Source organism: Dama dama, chromosome 30, assembly GCF_033118175.1.
Source record: "Dama dama isolate Ldn47 chromosome 30, ASM3311817v1, whole genome shotgun sequence".
NCBI classification, from domain to species: domain Eukaryota; kingdom Metazoa; phylum Chordata; class Mammalia; order Artiodactyla; family Cervidae; genus Dama; species Dama dama.
In genome coordinates, this window is record NC_083710.1 from 16,534,029 (window position 1) to 16,542,770 (window position 8,742).

Here is an 8,742-nt window from a genome sequence, read left to right on the forward strand (position 1 = left end):
GAGTGAACATAGAGTGCAAACACCACCCAGGTCAAGACATAGGACCTTGTGGGACCCGAGAAGTGCCCCTGCGCACCACCCTCTCCCATCACACCCAGTTTTCTCTTCTCTCTCTCATAAACAATTTTTAATGATTTTCCAAACAACAACTGCAAAGGAAAACACTTTGCTCAGGAGGCCTCCCTGGAGGTGCTGACAGAGGGCTCAGTGCCCTCAAGGAATAGATTGACAAATTCGTCGAAGGTCATAAAGAAGCCCTGAAAAGCTGAGAATGGGGGAGAATGGACACAGGATTGTATGCACGTAGTTTTTCCCTTTGGAGCTCAGTGGGCAGTGAGTTGAGCTCCTCATACTCCTCTGTTTATAACTGCTCTCATCACTGGTTCTCGTAGGGTTCTTACCTGTTTTATTAATTCATTGCTTGCTTACTCATTCCCCAGCCCCAGCTTTATCGAGGCATATTTAACAAATAACATTGTGTAAGCTTGAGGTGTGCCACCTGATGATTTTATATATGTATATATTGTGAAATAATGATCACAATAAGGGTAGTTAACACATCCATCATTTCCCAGAGTTACTTTTTATTTTTGAAGTGAGGACATTTAAGATTTACTCTCTTAACAACTTCCATGTGTACAACAATACTGTAAGCTATAGTCATTATTCTGTACATTAGATTCTCAGAACTTATTAATCTTGTACATGGAAGTTTGTACTTTGACTAACATCTCCACATTTTCCACACCCCCAGTCTTTGGTAACAACCATCTACTCTCTGTTTCTGTGAGTGTAGCTTTTTTTCTTTTTTTGGCCATGCTGCATGGCACGTGGGATCTTTGTTTCCTGACCAGGGATTGAACCTGAGCCCTCTGCAGTGGTGGTATGGGATCTTAACCATTGGGCCACCGGGGAAGTCTCAAATCTAGCTTTTTTAGATTTCGTATATAAGTGACTATGCTAAAGTCTTTGACTGTGGGGATCATAACAATCTGTGGAAAGCTCTTAAAGAGATGAGAATACCATATCATCTCTCCTGTCTCCTGAGAAATCTGTATGTGGGTCAAGAAGCAACAATTAGAACCCTTTATGGAACAACTGATTGGTTCAAGATTGAGAAAGGTGTATGACAGGGCAGTCTGCTGTCACCCTGTTTGTTAAACTTATATGCTGAGCACATCATGAGAAATGCCGGGCTGGATGAGTTACAAGGTAGAATCAAGATAAGCGGGAGAAACATCAACAACCTCAGATATGTAGATAATAGCACTCTAATGGCAGAAAGCAAAGAGGAACTAAAGAGCCTCTTGATGAGGGTGAAGGAGGTTAGTGAAAGAACCGGCTTAAAACTAAATATTAAAAACAACAAAAATCATGGCATTCGACCCGCATTAAGGCATGGCAAACAGAAGGGAAAAGGTGGCAGTAGTGACAGACTTCCTCTTCTTGGGCTCTAAGATCACTGCAGATGGTGGCTGCAGTCATGAAATCAGAAGATAATTGCTTCTAGGCAGGAAAGGGATGACAAACCTAGACAGTGTGTTGAAAAGCAGAGACGTTACTCTACCGACAAATGTCCATATAGTGAAGTCTATGGTCTTCCCAGTGGTCATGTACGGTTGTGGGAGCTGGACCCTAAAGAAGGCAGAACACCAAAGAATTGATGCCTTCGAACTGTGGTGCTGGAGAAGTCCCTTAGATAGCAAGGAGATCAAATCTGTCAACCTTAAGGGAAATCAACCCTAAATACTCATTAAAAGGACTGATGCTGAAGCTGAGGCTCCAGTATTTTGGTCATTTGATGCAAAGGGCCAACTCATTGGAAAAGTCCCTGACACTGGAAAAGATTGAGGGCAGAGGGAGAAGAGTGTGTCAGAGGATGAGATGGCTGGATGGCATCATCGATGCAATGGACTTGAACTTGAGCAAACCTCTAGAGATGGTGAGGGACAGGGAAGTCTGGTGTGCTGCAGTCCATGGGCTTACAAAGAGTTGGACACGACTGGGTGACTGAACAATAACAACATAAGTGATGTCATAAGATACTTGTTTCTCCCTGTCTGATCTGTTTTGCTTTGCATAATAACCCTGAAGACTCAGTCAGTTGTCACAAATGATAGGATTTTCTTCCTTTTTATGGCTGAATATTATATATATATATATATATATATATATATATATATATATCTTGCATCTTTTTTATCCATTCATCTATCAATAGACACATAGATTGTTTCCATACCTTGGCTGCAGTGAACATGGGGATGCAGATTTCTCTTCAAGATTCTGATTTTGTTTCCTTCAAATATATACCCAGGAGTAGGATTGCTTTACTCATTTATTTTTGTCTGCATTCTCCAATCTCCTTTCTTTCTCCATATGAAACTATTCTAAGGTTTCTATCTTTTTGTTTATAAGTGTTCTTGCAACATATTTATTGTTTTCTTGTCAACTTGTAATTTAAATAACTGTTTATTATTGGGGATTTTGAATATACCCCCAAAGAAATAAAAGAGTAAATGAACTTCCTGTACCCATTATTCAGCCTCAACTACCATTAGCCTGTAGCCAAGCCCATCCCATCTACAGCCCACCCACTTCCTTCCTTTCAGACATTGGATCATCTCATCCAGAAATATTTCAGTGTGTGTCTGTACAAGATAACAAAACCACAATATCCTTATCAATAGCTTTAAAAGGAAATATGTCCTGAATGTCATTAAACAGTGCTCAAATTTCCAATCATCTCATAAATGTCATTTCTTTCCATAATTTGTTTGCACGAATCAGAACTCAGCTAAGGCTCACACATGGTGACTGACTGATATTTCTTTAAGTCTCTTTTAAGCAATAAATTTCCCGCTGAATCTGTGTTTATTTTTTCCTCCCTTTCAATTTATTGCTTGAAGAACACAAGCTGTTTGTCCTATAAGATTTACCACAGTGTGATTCATCTCTGTGCTTCTTTTAAGTAGGTAGCTAAATGTAGACACCTCATCAGACTCATACATAATTTTTTTTTTTTTGGACAAGACTGTTTCACAGCTTGTCTTGTGTTTTTCCCATCAGCATCTCAGATTTGGTTTTCTCTTTTGTGTGTGTGTAATATTAGCAGCCCCTGGTAACCAAAACCTAGGATCTTATTAGTTTATTAGTGTATTAGTTGTCTTTTGGCTTATAACACTATTGTCACAAACTTAGTGGTTTGCAAAAAAAAAGGAAAATGCAACCCACATTAATTGTCTCACGGTGATGGGTCAGATGTCCTGGCACAAGTTAGCTGAGACCTTGGCTTCAGGGTCTCTCAGAGGGCTGCTGCAAAAGGTGTTGACCAGGGCTAGAGTGTGGTCTGAGGCCTGACTGGAGGAGAATCTGCTTCCAAGCCTAGTGGCTGCTGGCAGGGTTCAAGTCTTTGGGTGAGTCTGACAGAGAGTCTCAGTTCCTTGTTAGTTGTTAGTTAGAAGCCTGCCATTGGACCTCTTTAGATAGCAGCTTACCTCCTCAAAGCCAGCCAAGAAAGACAGTCTGTAAAGAGACTGCTGGAAAGATGGAAGGACAGTCGTATGTGATGTAATCAGGGAAGAGACATCCCGTCACTTTACCGTATTCTATCAATTAGGCGCAAGTCACAGGCCCCATCGGTATTTAAGGGAATGGGATGACTCGAGGGTGTGAATACCAGTGATAAACAGGGGTCCTCTTAGAGTCTGCCACAATTTGGTGTTAAAAGATGGTGACCTTCTAATTCCAGCATTCTTTGTTTATTAACTGGAGCACTTCTATAACAAAAGTTCCAGTGATAAATTATTTGGTTATTCACAGTATAACCCATAGAGGAAGGCCAGGATAAATTCTTGATTCCTTCTTTTTGTTTATGAGGTTTATGATCAGTTACATATATACTGTAGTGTACATTTACTTCTTAGCCTCTGCTTATTGAATATTATTCCAGAGTATGATTTACCCATTTTATGTTTATATATATTTTAAACCAAATGGTTGGATTTTTTTTTTTTTAAGATTTTTGATGTGGAACATTTTAAAAATCTTTATTGAATTTGTTGCAATATTGCTTCTCTTTCATGTTTTAGTTTTTTGGCCACAAGGCATGTGGGATCTTAGCGGCCTGACCAGGGGTTGAACTCACAACTCCTGAATTGGAAGGCGAAGTCTCAGCCATGGAACAGCCAGGGAAGTTCGTATGCATTTTATCAATCTGTTTGCTCAGTGGACACCAAGACTGCTTCCAAATCTTCAGCATGGTAGCCATTCTCACGCAGCTCTTCTTAGGATCCTTGTACTTCAGTGGAACTGCCGGATAGCAGGGTGTCAGGAAGGAGTGTTTGCTTAAGTAGTGCCAGCTGTTCTCCAGAGTGGCTACACAAGCTGTCTCTCAGGGAAATAATTTATTAACATACGTAGTCAGCTTAATGCAGGGAGGAAACACCCTAATCTCCTTATGGATTTTATGCTCCTCACAAAACAACTAGGGCTTCCCAGGTGGTGCTAGTGGTAAAGAACACACCTGCCAATGCAGGAGACATAAGAGACTCGGGCTGGATCCCTGGGTCAGGAAGAGCCCCTGGAGGAGGGCATGGCAACCCGCTCCAGTGTTCTAACCTGCTCCAGTATTCTTGCCTGGAGAATCCCATGGATGGAGGAGCCTGGTGGGCTACAGTCCATAGAGTCGCAAACAATCAGACATGACTGAAGCAAGTTAGCACGCACGCCTGCAAGCTGGACTGTCTTGAGAAGGTTCTCAAGAACCACTTCTATCAGAAGCATCCGTGTTAGCCCACACCTCCAGAGCCAAAGCTGCGCCAGGTGGTGGAGGCTGAGAGCCAGAATCTTATACGAGCACTTCTCAGCCTAGACTATCGTCGTCTGGTTAACTATCCAAATTCTGTTCCAGACCTCAGAAATGAGGGAGGGGAGGAAGCAAGAAGGGGCAAGAAAAGGGCTGGAGAAGAGGCAGGAGAAGTGACTTCGCTTATTCAGGAAGGGGCATTAGGAGGAATCTTGACTTATTCACTCACTCAGCATCTGCTTTACAGACATGAAAATTGAGACCAGAGGGGATGTCATCTCTTCGAGTTTCATTTAGGGCATGCAAAACTGTGAGGCTAGTCGGCTGGTCCCCAGGTGAGGTTGGGAGGGAGGCAGGGGAGCCTCAGAGGTAAGGAGGTGGCTGAGGACCAAAGCAGCTTGGGTTGAGTTAATTAATGTTCAGGAGACGGCATGTGAAGTGGGGAGGGTCCGCCTGCTGAGCTCTCACAGAGACTGTGGACCTTTCTAAACACTCTATGAGGAGTTGATTTTGTCTTCACCATACTTCCTCTGAAGTGGGAGTTATCATTCTTCTTTTAGAGGTGTGAGAACTGAGGCTTGGAGGTTTTAAACAACTTCCCCAATGTCTTGCAATTAGAAAGTTTCAGACGGCCATTCAAATTCAGGTGCTGTGGATGCCACGATCTTTGCTCTTAACATACATACAACACAGAGCCAAAGAGAGGGTCTTAAGGAGAGTGCAGTTAATAGGGCCTAATGCTGAAGCGAGGTCAAGGAGAGTGAGGAGAGGAAGTGGTTTCAGAAATTGTGGTCTTAGGTGGAAAAAGTCATTCACCAGTTTCCTGGCTAAGGTGGGGAGGGGGTGATGAAAGGTCATCTCTGCTGATCTGGGGAGCCTTGAAGAAAAGTTGAAATACTGAAATCATTTGGAACCACAGGTAAGTAGAAATACATAGTTGGATCTTGAAGCCTTAAATTAGATGCAGTTTTATACAGAATTTTTCTCACTTGATTGAGATTAAGGAAACCATAAGTGACCAATCGGAAAATGGCTTTTGCTCAAGTCCATAAAAATCCAGAGATGATAAAACAGAGACTATTTAAATGGTATTAATCATAACTTCATCACAAAGATAAGAAAGCCATAAATGACTGGACTGAAAATGGCTTTTGCCCAAGTCCAGACAATAAAGTGGAGAATATTCAAATAGTATAGGATAGAGCTGCTAGGCCAGAGGATGTAGAAAGGTCATTAAAGCATCTTCCCTGAATGCCTGTGTCAGCGGAATGTAAGAGGGTGGAAGGAGCATTTGGTCTAACTTGAAAGTCCACTGAATAATTAATGTGTCAGGGACCAAGATGGGGGTGGGGGGAGGTGGGAAATGAATGATCAGTGTGCTTTTCTACCTGCATCTTCTTCTTTGGAAAAGGCATTTCAATTGGGGCATCTTAAATAGCAGACCGTTTTTTCCTCAAACATCATTTTAAATAAGCAGAATGTCAATAAATCCACTGCTTCCAAAACATACAGAGTTTGTAGTTCAAGGGGCTGAGTGCCAGACAAGTTGCCTTTTGGGTCTTAAAAAGCCCAGCATTTTGTGACTGATGTAAGACTGAGGCAGGGTTTGCATGGGGGGCTCTTTGTTGAAGCCAGGTGTGAGCCATCTCCTTTTCTGGTGGGGAGGCGTTTGGGGTCCTGGGGAGAATCTCCTGTGGTGGTCGTGCATTTCTGGCCCAAGTCCTTGGTGCCCCCGAGTCTTCTCCATCCCCACCATCTCTTGTTTCTTTTTCTCCCTTTCTCTTCCTCCTCCTTTTCCTCCTATGCTTTTCCTCCTGCTATGGACTATTTTTTGATGTCCCCTCAACAAATTCATGTGCTGAAGCCCTTCTCCCCAGTGGTGGTGTTTGGAGGTGGGGTTTGGGGAGGTAATTGGATTTGGACAAAGTCAGGGAGTGGAGCCCCAGTGATGGCACTGGTGCCCATACACAGTGATGAAGAGAGCAGAACTCTTTCTTGGTCTTGTGAGGATACGGTGAGAAGGTGGCTGTCTACAAGCCAGGAAGTGAGTCCTCACTAGAACCCAACCACACAGGCTTTTAGCCTCCAGGACTGTGAGGAATAAACCTTGTTGTTTAAGCCTTGTAGTCTATGGTGTTTTGTTATGGCAGCCTGAAAAGGCTAGACATTTCCCTTCCCAAGTCTACTTCTGTGAGCAAATTCTACTTATCACACTCTACCCAAAATGTTTAAAAAATTATTCATAACTTCAGCTTTGGGCTCATGGCAATGGGCCAACAGGATCTAGTTATGTTCAATGTGGCTGCAGTAGAACGTCTTTGGCCCAAGAATGAGCATTCGTCAATGATTCTCAGCAAAAAAGAGGCAGGATCTGTACACTCTGGCTGCAGAGTTTCTTCTGCAAAATGGGATGACGGTGCCTGCCTCACCACAGGCTCGGAAAGAGTAAACTAACTCTGCTTTAATCTGTCCTCCATGTCTCTCATTTTCCTGTTCAGGTCTCCTATCCTTTTATCTCTTGTGCTGTACTCTAGGTGAATTCCTCAGCACAGTCCTCCATTTTCTAATTCTCTCATCACTTATGTTCAGTATTTATCCAGTCTATGAGGTTTTAATTTTAATGAATGTAGTTTTAATTTTTAGGATTTGTAAGTGATTATTTTTCAGGACCAGGTGTTCTTCAGTCACGTGTGTGGTTTGCGTGTGCTCAGTCGTGTCCAACTCTTTGTGACCCCGTGGACGTAGCCTGCCAGGCTCCTCTGTCCACGGAGCTTTCCAGGCAAGAATACTGGATGGATTGCCATTTCCTTCTCCAGAGGAACTTCCCCAGCCAGAGGTGGAAACTACGTCTCTAGTGTCTCCTGCATTCGAAGGCAGATTCTTTACCATTGTGCCACGTGGGATGCCCCCTAAAATAAAGCCACAGCAGAGGCTTTGGCAGAATTAAGGAGAAAACTCCTAATAATATAATTTAAACACTTAGATCCAGCCATACCTAAATCCAAATCCATATCCCTTGGACTTTTCAGTCAAGTGTGCCAATAAAGTCTCCTTTGTTTTTTTTAAACTACTTTGATTTGAGTTTCTGTCATTTAAAAGATGAACAGTGGAACAGTCCTAATAAATTGTTTTGGGCTTTTTTGGTGTTTTTTTTTTTTTTTTTAAGAAATTTTGTTAACTTTTGACTTAAAACTGGCAGTTTCCCAATATCTCCTCTGAAAGGGAAGCTAATTTTCCCTTTTCACATGTCCTGATTATTTATCAGAAATTTAAGCTTAGTTCTTAAAGCCCTATTTAAGAACAACATTTTATATTAATTACACACAAAAGAAAAGCCTTTCACTTTTGTTCTTCACACATGCAATTGCTTTATCTCTTTGGAAGTTTCAAGCACACTTACTTAAGATAGTTTTTGAGATCACTCAGGTATTTCCATTTTTGAGAGAATATCGTTCTGGTTTTTCAGATTGTTAGCTGACTTCCTTAAGTTAGATTTCCTTTAAAATTTAGGTTAGCATGCTCATCTTGACTGGCTTATCCTTCCCTCTAGCTTTGGGTTATTTTCTTCCCTGTTTAGTGATTTTAATGTTACTCTACCTAGCTCCCAGAGGCCCTGTTCCAGAACCAGGTTGACTATTCACAGCTGGGCTTCCTCCCTGCCCATGTACTGGGAATGCATATATGCAGCCACCAAGCAGGGTGGTGGCTTCACTCAGAATGGGGCCCAGGGAGGGTGTGGAGAATGTAAATTGGTATAGTCACTATGGAAAACATCCAGGAAATGAGTCTAGAACCCAACCATGCTGGCACCTGGTCTTGGACTTCCAGCCTCCTGGACTATAAGAAATAAAACTCTTCTTTAAGCCTTGCAGTCTATGGTATTTTGCTACAGCAGCCTGAGCAGACTGGACACAGTATGGAGGTTCTTTAAAACC